At 35.4% G+C, this 17,197-nt stretch overlaps 1 non-coding gene across 1 annotated transcript; it reads right to left on the reverse strand.

Moving 5' to 3' along the window:
- Positions 1 to 7,804: 7,804 nt before the first annotated feature.
- Positions 7,805 to 7,912, reverse strand: LOC127109288 (small nucleolar RNA R71). The gene has a single exon (XR_007796611.1). It is a non-coding gene; the product is annotated as a small nucleolar RNA R71 (small nucleolar RNA).
- Positions 7,913 to 17,197: the final 9,285 nt, after the last annotated feature.

The following is a 17,197-nucleotide window of genomic DNA, read 5'->3' on the forward strand; positions in this document are numbered from 1 at the left end:
GAGGAACTTTAGAATCCTATTTGAAAATATTTGAAAACATTAATTATTTAGACACATATGGAAATATCACATCGATAATATCTTGAAAATATTTTTACACCAAAGAAGTACAATCTTGGTAACCAAACTACAGTACAAGAGAGAAGGAAAATGAACATCCTATGAAACCCTAGAAACAATCGTCTAAAGCTTTGGAGACCGGAAGATACGCGGCATGAAGCCTCTTCACCTCTCTCTCGTAGGCTGCCTCCATATCTGCCTTCTCTTTGGCGAGTCGATCATGCTTCCTCTTCTAGAACTTGGAAGACTGAGGAAGAAGAGAAGTCACCACATCATCAGGCTCATCGATAACCTAATGCTCAAGAAACTCTATAAAAGCATCCTTTTCTCTAAGCTGCTGAAGTAGCTCTTCTCGTTCACGGATCCAGGCACGGGAATGGTCTTCGTCTCTCAACTCCTCTACTCCTTGGTCAGGGAGGGTTGAAGGCCCAGCCGTAACCAAAGGTGTATGTCTTGGATACTCGTAAGGCATAAGGTACTCGGAAGATCTCCTCCTCACCCACAAGGTATAGGGTTCCAAAGCAATACAGTTCTTCGGACCAAGCTCTTTTCTTCCCTTCCTATGGATCTTGCGCCAAGCGCGAACCATCCTACACTTCAAGCCTTGGGGATCTTTACCCTCCTGAAAGAACACGCCCTCTAACAAAATGTTATTAGGTTTATCCTTTAGGGGGAACCCAAGCTGACGACGTGCCAAAATAGGGTTGTAGTTAATCCAACCACATGTACCAAGAAGAGGCACATTGGAGAATTCACCACAAGAGTCGATAATCTGCACACCATCATATACACGGTTATACCAAAAGATATCATCATTAGTGAGAGACATAAGTCTCATGGACCACCGTAGACATCCTTTGTTTTCCTTGAAGGCGACCGTATGTGGCAAGTGCGAAATAAACCACTTGTACAACAGAGGCAAACAACACACAATGGTACCACCACCCTTTGCATTCCTCATATGCAAAGAGAAATAAGTGTCACCCAACAGAGTCAGAACGAGATTAAGAGTAGAGAAAATCCTAATGGCGTTCACATCCACAAATTTGTCGATGTTGGGGAATAACACTAGCCCATAGATGAGAAGTACAAATATGGCCTCAAAGGCGTCCTCACTCATGGCCTTCCCATACAAAGTAGCTTGAGCAATGAGGAACTCAGAAGGGAGACCTTGAATTCCACCTTTGGTAGTCATATGAGCACCAACCATAGACTCGTCCATATGCAACATATCAGCAATCTCTTGGGAAGTAGGAACCCTCTCTAAGCCATTGAACGACAACTATTCCAGAATAGGTATACCCACAAGATAGGCATACTCCTCAAGCGTGGGCAAAAGCTGGAAATCCGGGAATGTGAAGCAACGGTACAAGGGATCATAGAACTGCACCAATACACTCATCAGACCTTCGTCCACCTGAGTATCCAGAATAGACAGAAGCTTCCCATGACGAGCCTTGAACTCCAAGGGGTCTAATACGTAGAATGTCAAATTCCTTAGCTCTTTCAAGTCGGGTTATCTGAAACTGTACTTCTTTGTATTCCTTCTTTGTTTGTCCATGTCTGAAAATTTGCAAATAGACCTCTTAAGTTCCTTGAAAATTTTCTCATTGTTGATGATATGGATGTATGTGGATGCATGAATGCATGGATGCAACAATCACATTCAAGGATCAAGCAAAGTACACCACATAAAGGTCATGGGATGGATCAAGTCATCCTTAATATCAATCATCCATTTTGGTGGATTATGGTTTACACCTCATCAACACCCAAGTTCCATTGATATTAAGGATATACAAGAACGGATCAACCATGAATCAAGGGTTTGTTGCAAGTCACGAGCATGGAGTCTTGGTTAAGAACCACCCAAAGGGAGTGTACTATGGTTTAAACCCGCCAATCATGTTCTACAAGAGGTTCCCATAGTCATCATCCCATCTTTAGGATATTATCGGATAAACGACTACTCGTATTCCAAAAATATTCTCAAGAGAGACTCTTATGAGTGTAGTATCGCGTAACAATCGTATCAAATCTTACACTTGAACGACCTACGCACTACGTCCTAAAAATAGGCCAAGATGGGCTTGGTAAACTAAGGTCCTTGGCTTCTAAGGTCTATATTTGAAAGAGTAATGCCTAACCACGACTACTCGTGTGACATTATTGATCCCAACATGACCTCCACCAAGTGAATGGGCTTGCAAGTCAACTTACTAAGGAATAACTCCACACAACTTGACAAGACTATGCCATTCTCCTATCCTAAGTGCACTCGAGTTCGGGTATAGAACTCATCTCACAAAGATCACCAAGCATACAAGTAATTAATATATCAAGCAATTCAACCATTACATACAATACAATAATCCCAAATTGCACAAAAAATATGTCACAAAATAATATACACAATAAAATACAACAAATGTGAAAAGTAGGCAAAACCCACTAGGAAAATGGTCCCCAGCAGAGTCGCCACTTTTCTGTAGCGGGGTATTCGTTACTTTTAGACTTATTGACTAAATCAAAAGTAAATCATACAATTCGAGTCGCCATCGCACTTCTATTTATCCAAAGGAAAGGTTAGAAAGCGAACAAAAACTGAGAAGTTTTATCGAATCAAAAACTAATAAAAATGTCAGAGATCGGGGTAAGGGGGTTGGTTATGCAATGGGAAAGTTTTAAGCACCCAAAACATCCTAGGTACTCCTAGGGAGCCCTTTTCATAATTTGTTGTAAGGTAGGTTGGTATTTTGTGAAAATTTGTTTGTGCAAACATGATTGGGGGGATGAGAGAAGAATGTACAAATTATTTACAATTTCGCGTTTGAATGGATAAACCCATTGCCTACGTACCATCTTAAAAAAGATTAGGATCAAAACCTCGTAGTTCGGGGTAAAAATCTATAAAAAAACAAGTTGGTGAATTGATTGGTCCAAAAGCTTTAAGGTCTTTTGTTATCCAAGGGAGAAAACTGAACCTAAAACCACGAATCCACCATGTGAGGATAGCTTCAACATGCTAGTGAGGGGTTAACCCTATAATAAGCATGGAAGACTCATTGTCCATCACTAAGGATATAAGTGAGTATTATATCTTCCTCAAGGATAATTCAAACCTAATAGCTAATGGTTATGAAAAATTTTGATGAGAAAGTGGCCATTGGAACCACAAAACATTTGAATGAGTTATATTTACCAATGAAAGGTATTTACAAAATATGGTCAAAGTTGACTTAAGGATTCAATTCAAAATAAGTGTTATGAAAATAAGGTTTAAATAAAAATCAAAAGCATAATGCTTAGGTTTCTAATGTTTGAAAACAAATGTTAATGTTTGCACAAAAGTTTTGGCTTGGGTTAGAGTGGAGGGAAGAAGAAGAATGGCTAAGTCCTAAACATACAAAGATGAAGGAAGAGAAATAAAACCACAAATGGAGTTCCCTTCTTGAGATCATAGTGATGATCCAAGTAGCTCCTATCCTTTTTAATAAGCAAGCAAATAAGTGTGTACTCAAACAATCAATCAATCAAGCAAGCTCTTAGGAATCCTCCAATGGCTCTTATATCTCTCACTTTAGAAGCTCATGACAATGGTTCTTCAATTTGACTCAAATAGGAATCCCTAGCACAAGAACACACACATCAAAAAGTTCTATAATGCAAACAAATAATGGACAAGAAGGGAGTTTAGAGAATAGGTCCTTTCAATTCCTCTTCAACATTAAGCATTCTAAAGGCAGGAGGCCTAGTTGCTCTTTGACTTTTATAGCACTCTAAAGACATGAGGCCTAGTTGCTCTTTGACTCCAATTCTTGCATAGGGAATGTCCTAAAGTCTAAGTCCTTTTGTCCATTTGCATTTGGTTCACAACAATCAAAACAAAACACAAGCACAATAGTATATACACAATTATGTGCTCAAGTGAGCAAAAGGAAAATTGCATTAACATAAAACATGTGCTAAAATGAGCAAAGGGCAAAAGCAAATGAACAATATGTACAAGAATATTAATTTGCATTAATGTAAAGTGCAAGAATTAAAAGTTAATGGTCAATAGTTAGAGTTAGTGTGCCATACGGAAATTTAGCGCTATGTTAAGCAATCGTAAGTGGTCTAATGTAGTAGTCACACCTATCTGAGGCCGGTCAATAAAAATGTAGGCAACAACACAAGTTAGAGATCTTGATTAGTGAATCAAGCTCCTACAACTTGCCATGCCAAAAGAAGATGAGAAATGATCTTGTATTGATTTAGGTTCTTTGCTTGATTAAGAAGCAACCTATCCTTAATGCAAAGCCATTCACTTGGTCTATGATCAAGATGAATTAGATTTGAATCAAGGAAGATTAAACCTCCCATACATCAAGGCTAACCACCAATCTTTAACTCATTGATCAAAAAACGAAGAAAAAAAAAGATGAAGAAGGAGATGAATAAGAATGAACATTAATGGAAATTCAAATGAAGTAATCAACATACATTGACCAAAGGTAGATGGAATCAAGGTCAAACATTAGTAAACAGAAGCAAAATGAAACTTAGAAGTCAAGAAACAAATAAAATATTTTTGGTATTTTTGGAAATTAAAATAATACTTGAATTAAAATAAACAATTAAAGGTCAAACTTGAAATCCATTTCAAATCAACTTTGGAAAGTCCAAATGGATCATCCTAAGTTCAACAAGGTCAAACAAAGTTTGACAAAAAATTTCAGCATTTTTAGAAACCAGAAACTATTTTTAATCAATTAAAAATGCATAAAAATAACCTAATTAAATTAAAATCTCAAATAAATCTCAAATCAATTAATAAATTGATGAGAATATTTTTCATGGATCTATCATCATTCAAAGAGGTTGAGAAAATATTTTTGTATTTTTTGAATATCAAAAACTATTTAAATTGAATTAAAAATAACCAGAAAAGAGAAAATTCATAAAAAATATCAAATGATAAAATAAAAAATATTAAAAATCATTTTTAGAAACTCGAAATTAAAAGAGAAATAATGCAATTGGTCTCATATTTTTTGGAATTAAAATGAATGAGATATGATTTTTTGAAATGAAATGGAATAAAATAAATAAAATGAAAATTAAATCAGAAATAAAGAAATGAGAAAAAACGTGAGGCGTTGGATTCAGGCTCATTAATTGAGCTGGCGCATCAGACGATTCACACACGCGCGTCCACCAAACACGCTGGTCAATGAGAAGCATGTGGACATTAAAAAAGTCATAACAAAGGTAGGTCCAGATTAGATCTGGAAATTAAATCCAACGGCCATGGTTTGATCTGGCAAACAGACGGTGGTGTACACCACTGTCTTCTCCGGCGAGGCCAGAGATTCCGACGAGAGTTGCAGAGAATAAACCTTCACCAAATGAGGCGATCTATACAACAATGGAAAGTTGGGGTGATGTACATCACCCCTGTGCCATCTATTTTCACTCTAGATCTCCATGGTAAGAGAAATCAGAGGTGGAAAATTATGGTGTTCATCTTGAACTTAGTGGAATTTCAAAATTAAAAGCACAGTTTAATTGCCTCTGATGAGAGGACTTCAGCCAACCCAATAAATGCAAGAAATAAGCTATAATCAAGGTGTTTCGAAGAAGAAAAGTTTGGATATCCACCTCTGAAATGTGGATCTATTGAGCATAATTCTTCAAAGCTTTTGGTTGCAGTGTGATCTAGAGATGAAGATGAAGCAAGGTCAAGGAATTTTGAGTCTGAAAATCAACCAATGTAAATGAAATTCAGATCTGAATTTTTGAAAATAAAATGAGAATTCCTTTAAGTATGGCTATGGAGGGAGTTGTGCAGCATAACAGGCGCCTTCAGGTTATCAAATTATGAAGCCTAACACATTTATTTATAGCAAATGGAAGCTGCAAGCATGAGCAAAGTGTGTGCATGAATGAAGTGGGCCTCCATGCATGAGCCTGTACAGGCGCATGGAGGGCCCAAATCTAATTGGAATAGCAAGCTTAACATCAACAAATATGTTTTGGACGTGCAGATGAGATGTATTTGGCTCATGAAGTTTGAATCAAGTTTCTAAAAATGCACCAAAATGTTCTCCTCTTCGAAAATGCCTTCTCCAAAAATAGAACATGGCCTTATGGGTAATGGATGGAAATTTCTTGACATGAGGATAAATTGTTATGTTGAACAAAACTTCATTTGGAATTGTGAAATTGATGAAAATTGGTCATAAAGTGCAAGGTGCAAAACATGTGTTTGTGAAAATTTCCAAAATGGGCAAACTTCAAGCCCTTCTGTTTCATTGATGCAAGCTTCAAATTACAAAACCTTAAACATCAAAGTTGTAGATATTTTCAAGAAAATTAATTTGGAATTAAAGTTTGAATAATTTGGATTTTTGATGAGAAAGTTATGGGAACTTGAAGTTGGACTTTTTCACATTTCAATGCCTTTGGTCCAAAGTGACCTATAATGTTTTGCATTATCACATGTATTTATTTTAGGATTATGAAAATTTTCTCAACATAATAAATGAAGGGACATCTTAAAATTTTCAATGCATTTGATCCCATCCCAAAATCATGAAAAATGAATGAGTTATGTTCTTGGGAAGTTGACCCAAAATTAGGGTTTCAGTGAAAATGACCTATAATGTTTTGAAATGGATGATGCCCTTACAAGCTTCAAATCAATTTTTTATGAACATGAAAGTTGTCCATATGGTTCTTAAGAACATTTTTTCTCTTAGGGTCATCTCTATTTGACAAACACATTAAAAGTTAGGTCTTAGTGTACTTCAAAATAGTCAGATGATTTGACTGATCAACTTCTCAAGTCCATGCCTCAAATCTTGATGAATTGATGATTGAGGACACTCAAATAAGCTCAAATATGCATGAAATGATGAATTAAAGAACTTACCTTTATTGTATTTGATCATGGGTTAAGGTTGCTTCATGAGCAAGGCATAGTTGATGCACATATGAATTAGGGTTTTCTTGGGAAACAAGCCTCAAGCCCTTTGGTTTGCTTTGATCAACATGATGAATTGAGAAACTTGGGAGGCATATATGATGATTGAGAGCTTTTTGAACCATTTTCATGCTTGCTTTTTGTCTTCACCTGGCCATATCAATGAGCATAGGGTCTTCTAGGAGCCTTGGATCTTATGATTGCTCAAGCTACAAAACAAAAGATGTTAGTGACATATTTTTGTGCTTTTGGTTAGTAATAAAAGTAAGGAAAGCAAAAATATACAATTCAAGCATGCTTGGTGATCTCAAACCAACTCACAAGTGTTCCCACCCAAAGGTTAGGAGCCAAGATGCTATGATCCTTGAGGCAAGATGCAAATGCAATGTTATGATGACATGAGGGATCTTAGGGTCAAAATTGGGGTCTTACAACAGTCCCCAAAGATGATGAACCTCATTTGAGCATAGTTATTCCTGATGTAGAGGCTAACAACTTTAAGTTGAAGACCTTTTTACTGTCCATGGTACAACAGAACCAGTTATTGAGTTTACTGACAAAATATCCAAATTTATATTTGTCAATATTTATTGAATTCCACAATACTCTTAAAATGAATGGAGTTTCCCCAATCAAATTTTTGACTAATAATTTTCCATTTTTCTTAAGGGATAGAGCCAGAGCGTGGCTACAGTCCCTCCCATCAAATTCCATTATGACATGGAATAAATTGAAAGTTGCGTTCCTTACCCAATATTTTCCACCGAGCAAAACAACATAATTAAGGATCCAAATAACTTAATTTAAGCAAGTTGATAGGGAATCTCTCTATGAAGAATGTGAGTGATTCAAGGATATGATGAGGTTGTATCCTCACCACAGACTAGAAAAATGGTTGATAGTCCACACATTTTATAATGGGCTTCTCTATTCTACGAGATGACACTTGATCTAGCTGCAGGTAGTGTTTTGATGAACAAAAATATAGAAGAGGCATATGCACTCATATAAGACATGGCGCAAAACCATTACTAATGGGGAGCTGAGTGTGATCGTATTGAGAAAGCTCATCAAAAGGGAGGCATGTGTGAGTTGAGCTCCTTGGACCACATAAATGCAAAATCCAATTTTCTATTTATGAAATTTGACAATTTGTGTGAGCATAGTAGCCCTTGCATCCCTGCTTATGAGATGTATGGAATGGCTGCACACACAATAGTTGATTGCTAGATGGTCCTCACTAGAGGAACTGGCCAAGACAATGTTAACTATGTTAACAATAATCAGCAAGGAAACTCATACTCAAATACCTGTAACCCTAGATAGAGATATTAACCTAAATTTCATTATAAGAATAACCCTCCCTAGTTACCCATGGGACCTCCTAGTTTCCAAAAGGGAGTTATTACAGCCCCTAAGAAATCCAACCTTAAGATGCTGATGCAAATTTTTTTAATTACCCAAACTCATCAAAACGAGAATTTCAAAAACCAGAACCTACATAAAATAAACTACTTAGACATATAGAGTCTAAAGTGGACTCCATATCTACCCATAATAAGATGTTGGAGACTTATATCTCTTAAGTAGCACAACAACGGACGTCATCATATGTCCCTCCCAAAACATTTTCGGGGTAACCTGAAGTTAATCCAAAGGGACATCTAAATTATGTTACACTAAGAAGTGGTGAGAAGGATGAAGTTAAAAAGAGTGATATAACACTCCCTGCAAATGAGGTATTACATAGGAAGAGAACGAGAAACCATGTGTTTCCACCCCTCCCTAAAGACTACCCATTCCATTTTCATAGAGATGAAATCCACCAACATATCTCTGCAGCTGGAAGATAGGTCGAAAATATACTCGATAGGAATACTAGAGGATGTACCCATAAGAATTGTGAAATTATTCATACTCACCAATTTTGTGACCATGGAGATGGATGGGGATTCCCAAATCCTCATTATTTTAGGTACAACTTTCCTTGCCGCAACTGGTGCTACAATAAATGCAAAATAAGGAAAGCTTACCTTTAAAGTAGGGTATGAGAATATTGAGTTTTTTTAGTCAAATTAATGAAAAATCCTATGTTTAAAGACTTTTGTTTCAGTGTTAACCTAATTAATCAAGGTGTCAAAGAGATTAAACTCACAAAGTAGGAATCCAGCCTCCCAAATTGAAGTGTTAACTCATGAGGTAATTCTAAGATAGTAAAGAATTTGAAAGTGGGCCTAAAAGTGGCCAGGTACACTGTAGAGAAAGAGAGTTTGAAAGAAGCACCTGATTAGAGGTGAAAACAATCAAGCTAATGACCTTAAAGAAGCGTTGTGTGGGAGGAAACCCGTAGTTTTTAAAGCTAATATTTTATTATTTTTGTGTGTTTTGATTATATTTTTGTATGATAATAAAGAGGATTACGAGATTCAAGAGGAAGAGAATAAAAGATAAATCACCTCATGAAAAAAATTGTATTAAAAGAAGTGAAATTTGATGACCAGTGAAAAACCCCGTAAAACACATTAAAGATTCCATTTTCACCAAGATTTTTTCACCTACAAAACAATGAGAATTACAGGAAGGTCGTAATTTGAGATTATACCCATAAATATCTTTAGGCCTCAAAACCCTTCCCATCATATGAAAGTTATGGGCCACCAATAATTATTGTTTCACGTGTAGTTTTTTTCACAGGTGCAAACTTCGAAACCAACATAAGGATTTATGAGCATACCCATAATTTAAAATTGTGCCCATAATTCCCCTAGATTACAAACATTGGCTCAACTAGAAGGAATTAAGGACCATCCACAATTAAAATTGTGACTGTAATTCCTGAAGGGTCAAAATTTCAAAAATTTCCCTCTCACTTAGTGGTGGGCTCCAAATTATTCCTACCACTCAAATCTCATCCTACACGAATAAAACCTACGACCTTTATATTTTCACTCATTTCTCAACTCTCTCTCTCTCTCTCTCTCTCTCTCTCTCTCTCTCTATATATATATATATATATATATATATATATATATATATATATATATATATATATATATATATATATATATATATATATATATATCACTACTATAAAAAATACATTTCACGACGATGATTTTACCTCACGTATTGAAAAACCGAGGTATAATTCCTAGACGCACCCTGCTTTTTTCTATAAAAAATATACAATATATTATGTCGGTTATGTTGAAAAATCGAGGGATAAACCTATTCAGTGTACATGCTTCGAATCCAATCAACCTCAATTTATGTTTTTATCTCATTAAAAGTGGGGCCTTCTTAAATATTTTATTTTTAATCTAAAAGTATGCTACTTTTCACCTTGGTTTTCTTTCCAACCGAGGTGAATATGTTTCTATGATATATATAGATTTAGCTTGTAGCATCCAGTTTCATTTATCTAAGCAACACAAACAGAACCCTAACAAAGAGCCCTAAATAATGAGAGTCATAAATACATATTATCTTCAATACAAAGATGTTATGTGTTTAGTGCTATCTTTTCTTCTTCAGAGATCCAAATCATTTCCTTTTATTTCTTCTTCAGAGATCTAGTACGTCAAACATGATTACTCATATTGTTCTTATTGTTGTTGTTGTTGTTGAGATTCGAAACCCTAGAGGTTTTATCTTGTTATTGTTGTTTAAATAGATTTACATTATAGGTTTATTGATATTGTTATTGTTGTTGTTGAGACCTGTTATTGAGACCCTGAATCCTAGAGGTTTAACATTGTTGTTATTGTTTAAGCAAATTTATGTTATAGGTTTATTGACGTTGTTGTTATTGTTGTTGTTGTTGAGACTCGTTGTTGAGACCCTAAATCCTAGAGGTTTAATCTTGTTATTGTTGTTGTATAAACTGATTTATGTTATATGTTTATTGATGTTGTTGTTGCAGTTTTGTTAAGAGATTGTTTTTTTTAGTTGTTGTTTAAATATAAGATGTTGTTTTTGAGTTGTTGATGTTATTGTTGTTGTTGTTTAGTTGTTCTACTACCCAAAGTTATGAAAATCTATTTGTTGTAGTTTAGTTGTTATTGAGTTTGAGTTTTAGATTGATATTGATATTGATTTTTTTTTTGTAATTCTTTGTGCAGCTCTCATCTTGTTTCGTCGAGTTGAGTTAATTATATCTAATGTCGATATTTTGTTTCACTAACCCCTCTTTGAACATATAACCTAGTAAATTGATTTTGGAAATAATCATATGAAAAATTATTTTGTATTTGAAACTTATTTTACAATGATTAATGATTTTCTAGCATTCTGCAACTAATGATTCATCTCATATTGTTTTATTGTTAAAATCTCTCCAATACTTCTAGTTTTGATTCAACTTTCTTCCATATTTGTTCATTTTTCAAAGCATCAAATTTTATGTTTTCAAGAATGAATTAGTAGAAAAGGAAGTGTTTAATAAATAACTTAAAACATTAGAGAGATTTTAACCATAAAATAGTGTGAGATGAATGATGAGTTGCAAGATGCTTCAAAATCACTAATTAATGTAAGTTGTTCTTCAAATATAACACAATTATTCATATAACTATTTTCCTAACCAATTTTGAGAAGTTATATGTTTAATATAGGATTTAGTGAAATAAGAAATCCACATTAGACTTAATAACCTCAAAAAAATTTACCCATTGGTTTTATTAGATAATCGAGGTAAAAATGTGGTATGTCCATCAGTGAAATTACAAAACCAATAAGGAATCTGTTTTCGCCATTTCAGAATTCCAAAAAGGTTTCCCTAGGGATCGAACCCATGACCTTTTCACATACACGTAAGTTATTTTAAAACCGAGAGGTAAAGTATGCACTTTTCATGACGCCCTTCGTTACCTCTTCTATGTAGCCGAGGTTAAATGCATTTTGTGTATGATGTTAAATGATTTTTTCTAGTTGTGTGGTGTGTGTGTATATATATATATATATATATATATATATATATATATATATATATATATATATATATATATATATATATATATATATATATATATATATATATATATATATATATATATATATATATATATATATAAACCCAAAAACTCCATCATCTTCTCCAACATCTCTCTAAACCCAAACCTTCGTACTCATAAAACCCTCATAAAACACCTCAACCCATAATACACAAACGATTTATACTACCTTAAAACCATCATTGCCAAAATCTTAAACAACAAGCCCTCACTCAAATCCTCACATTTTTTTTAAAAAATCAAACACTCACCAAATCCCCCAAACCTTAAAAATCCAAACTTTTTCACTTCTTCTTCTTCGCAAACTCAATTTCCAACACCACAAAGCCGCAAAGTCCCTTGGACTTGGCCCAACCAAGAAATCCCTATTAGGATAATCAGCAGCCAACAACAATTGCACCAAACACAACTTGGACATCAGAAGATCCAGATTCCGATACGGGAAGTCAGTCCACTCTCCCTAAGAAAATTCAAATCCCAATCATCATTTGGAACCCTTAACAAATTATCCCCCGCAAAGCCCAATTTTACTTGACACAATTTACAAATCTTGCATTTGCATATTCCCCAATAGCCCAAACATACATCGATATTTCTCATACATAACATTGCATCATAAGTATACTCTTTAATTCACATTCCAATCTTACTCGAGAGCAATTCATCAAGCTCCCGACCTTCCCAACCGTTGATAGGGATTATCCTTGTCAAATTTCAGAACTTCCCAGCAGTCACTAAGGGATTTTCCCCAATAGATTCAAGTATTCCAGCCGTTGCTAGGAATCATCACTGAACTTTCAATTTTCCCCCAAGAAAAGTCGGGTATTCCAGCTGTTGCTAGGAATCGTCACTGAACTATTTTGTTTCCCCACGAGTAAGATATTTCAGTCATTGCTAAGAATCGGCACCTTCAATACTCCCCTGCTAGAGTCAGGTATTCCAAGTCGTTGCTAGGAATCATTGTTGAACTTCTTTTTCTTCAGCTGAGTCAGGTATTCCAGCCGTTGCTAGGAATCATCAATGAACTTTCAATCATCCACGTCCAGATTTAGGTATTCCAACCTTTGTTAGGAATATTTGCTGAATTGTTTAATTTCCCCCAACACAAGTCAGGTATTCCAGCTGTTGCTAGGAATCGTCATTGAACTTCTTTTTCCCCTCAGAGTCGGGTATTCTAGCCATAGCTAAGAATCGTCAATGCACCTCTTTTTTCTCTCCAACAGAGTCAGGTACTCCAGCTGTTGCTAAGAATCATCATTGAACCTAAATATTATCCCCCACAAAGTCAGGTATTCTAGTCGTAGCTAAGAATCGTCACTAAACTTATATTTGATGTTCCCCGGTAGAAGTCAGGTATTCTAGTCGTTGCTAGGAATCGTCATTGGAATTGAACATATCCCCAGTAGATGTTAGGTATTCCATCCGTTGCTAGTGTAGCGGTGTATTCGTCACTTTATGATTTATTGGTTAAACCAAAAGCAAAGTATACAAAGAATCGAGTCGCCACCGCACTTTTATTTATCCAAAGGAATGGCTAAAAAGCGAACAAAAGCCTAAGAAGTTTTACACATAGAAAACTAATGAAAAGATCAGAGATCGGGGTAAGGGGTAAATTACGCAATGGGAAGGTGTTAGGCACCCAAAACGTCCTCGGTACTCCTAGGGAGCCCTTTTCACACTTGTTGGACGAAATGTTATTTGTTTATGAAATATTTATTATGCAAACATGATTGAAGGGATGAGAAAAGAATGTACAAGTTATTATTTTTGTGTTTGAACGGATGAACCCGTTGCCTACGTACCTTCCATGAAAGGTAAGGATCAAAACGCCGTAGTTCGGCTAAAAGATTTCCAAAATATGAGTGGGTTCATTTTAAAACAAAAGCCCTAAGGTCTTTCATTATCCACGGGAGAAAACTCAACCTTATACAAACAACAAGTCCACCATGTGAGAAAAGCTTCAACTTGCTAGTGAGGGGTTAACCCTATAATAAGCAAGGAAGTCTTACCATTCAATCACTAAGGACAAAAGGTGAGATTAACATCAACCAACTAGGATAAATCAAACCTATGGCTAATGTATGAAAACTTATCAAGAATGGACAAAGCCACAAAATAATTGAATGGGTGAAATTAACCAATTAGGATTTATTCACAAAAGAGTGGTCAAGATATGATTAGAATTCAATTCAAAGAAGTATTATGAAAATGAAGTTTGAAAAAGCCAAAGGCTTAAGGCCTAGGTTTCTAATTTGAAAACAAATGAGAATGTTTGCACAATATTTTTCAAGTTTGGGTTAACATGCAAAGAGGGAGGTTTAAAGAAACAAAAGGTGGAAGGTTAGGGAGTGTAAAACATCTCAGATGTTCACCTCTTGAGATCATATATAGATGATTCAAGTGATTCCTTTGGAATAGGCAAAAAGCAATAAGCAAATAAACAAAACAGATGGATACCGGATGCCAATCAATGGACTTACACCAATCTCACAAACAAACATGGATACTGGAGACCAATCAATGGATTTACACCAATCTCCTAAAACAAAACTGGATACTGGATGCCAATCAATGGACTTATACCAATCTCCTAAAACAAAGAAACAATGATACCAGATGCCAATCAATGGACTTACACTAATCTCACAAAACAAAAATGGATATCGGATGCCAATCAATGGACTTATACCAATCTCCTAAAACAAACACAAACATGGATACCATATGCCAATCAATGGACTTATACTAGTCTCCCACCATATCATAGGAACAACTGCCAAGTAATGGACTTATGCTTGTCTCCTCCATGGACAAAGCAAAATGCTATAAAGCAAAGTTTATGAAATGATATACAAATGATGATGATAAAATGCACAAAGGCACACTCAAGCAAATATGCACAGATGAATCAAGTAAGCAAACAAACGAGTCAATTAGCACACACTATATACAATCAATTAGGCTCAAGCAAGGTTAGGCTTTATAGCCAATCTGGAATGGGGTAATTTGTGCTCTTAACCCTAACATTGAGAGTTAGGGTGAAGCAGATGAAATGGAGATGAGGGGTGTGCCTCATAGCTCTTATCCCTGGCCTGGGAGAGCTTTGAATAATAGAAGGTGTGGGAGTTCAGAAAGTTGGAACTCTTCTCCACAAGTGAATGACTCTATAAGATCTTGGGTTAGTATTCACAATGCATCAACACATTGTGTGAGCAAAGGAATGACACACTGAATAGCAGGAGATGGACTACACATCTCTTTTATCTGCCAATTGCCTCATAAGAGGACTTTTCCTGCTTGGGACAAAAAGTAAACAATCACAAGCATTGCCTCTTAAGGAGGGCTTCAGACAGGTGCCTGCCCACATAACAGGACAGGTCTTCCAGACTACATGAAGAAGAGAGGTTATACCTAAGTGGTTAAGCAACCAAGCAAAATCAAGTTCAAAATGAACTTAAAGCAACTAATGTACCTGTGGAAACATCAAACAAATCAGTACAAAGTTCAGACAATCAAACAACAGTCAATAAGCAACAAACAATCCCAATGTACACAATGTGTAAGCCAAAGGTCAAACTCAAATGAGTTAACATCAACCTACAAAACACACAAAGATTAGTAATCAAAGGCAAACATCAATGCTCAAATGATGGAGCATCAACAACTATGAAACTTGGATGTTCAACCTGAAATCAAAGCTCAAATGTGAGAGGCAAACCACTAGGTCAAAGCCTAGGGTCAAAGATGGAGAAAAAATTCAAAACAGAATCTGAAAATTAACATGAATCAACTTCAAACACATCTTAAGATAATCCAAAAGGTCTCACATCAATATCATTAACCAAAAGCATTTCATGATCAATTGAAATTCAAGGCAATTTTAAAGCTCAAATGTGACCACCCAGAATGAAAAATCTCAATTAAATCAGAAATGATTCAAATAATTCCAACAAAATTCATGCCCATTCACAACATCCATAATATGCATCACACAAAAAATCAGGACAATTGGAGATCAATAGGCAAGGCAAACACATCACATAAGTTGAACAGGCAAAGGTGTGACACAAATTGTCACACCAACTTAACATGATCATAAAATAGAAATGACAAATGGTAAAAATACCAAACAATACCAAAATGTCAAGCAACATGTCTAGTTTCATCATGCAAATTTTCAGATTCATTGGATTAACAACCAGCATTTCACAAATGATATAGCAAGGCAAGGTACAAAATGGATACATGTTCACAAACCCTAACACAAAAAATAATCCAGCCAGGCACAATTTATGGAAAAATGATCACAAAATAATAGACAAGATAAGGAATGCAATGCAAAAAACCACATAATTTTTGGATCAATTTTCAATTATATATGAATTTTGAAAGATGATGAAAAATTAAAAAATGATGAGAAGCATGTACATGGAAATATGGAGGGAAAGGAAAATAATATGAAGCATTTGAAAATATGCATTGGCGCGGAATCGAAGTGAAGCATAATTCAAATAGTGGCGCACTCAACTGAATGAAACTCATCGTTTCATTAAAGACATGGCATGGTCAAAGCGCGGTCAAAGCAATGGACCAATCAGAACACAGCATGACAATCAACATGCACCAATCACACGCGAGCCCTATTCTAACATACTGGAACGGATTTGCGTTGCAGAAAGTGAATCAAAAGCGTGGCCTAATCATGAACAACATCATCTTCATCATGGATCATGAACAGTGCAGATGCAGCAAGAACAATTTCTCCAGAATTCAAAATTGAACATACTAACACGTAGATCTTTCATCCTAGGTCACGAATCAACTAACAACTAAGCATAATTCCTCATGTTAAGATCAAATCGAGCAAATCAAGTTTCATGCATGGATCTTTAATCTAACATATCTAACTCAATTGTGCATGAAAATTTGTGGTTCAAAGCTCAAATTAACCAGCAAATCAAGATCTATAACAACATCATAATAATTTTAAGAAATGAGAGATTCGATTCAATGACCTCTTGAAGAGCAGATCTGGATTTATGTTGATTCAAGCCTTGCAATGCTCCAAACTTCTTCTATAATGTTTGTGAAGTTGATTGGATGAGAGCTTGAGGTTCAATTGTGCACGAATCCTCCAGAATTTGGATTCACCATTGTT

The sequence above is a fragment of the Lathyrus oleraceus genome, chromosome 7 (assembly GCF_024323335.1).
Source record: "Lathyrus oleraceus cultivar Zhongwan6 chromosome 7, CAAS_Psat_ZW6_1.0, whole genome shotgun sequence".
NCBI lineage: Eukaryota > Viridiplantae > Streptophyta > Magnoliopsida > Fabales > Fabaceae > Lathyrus > Lathyrus oleraceus.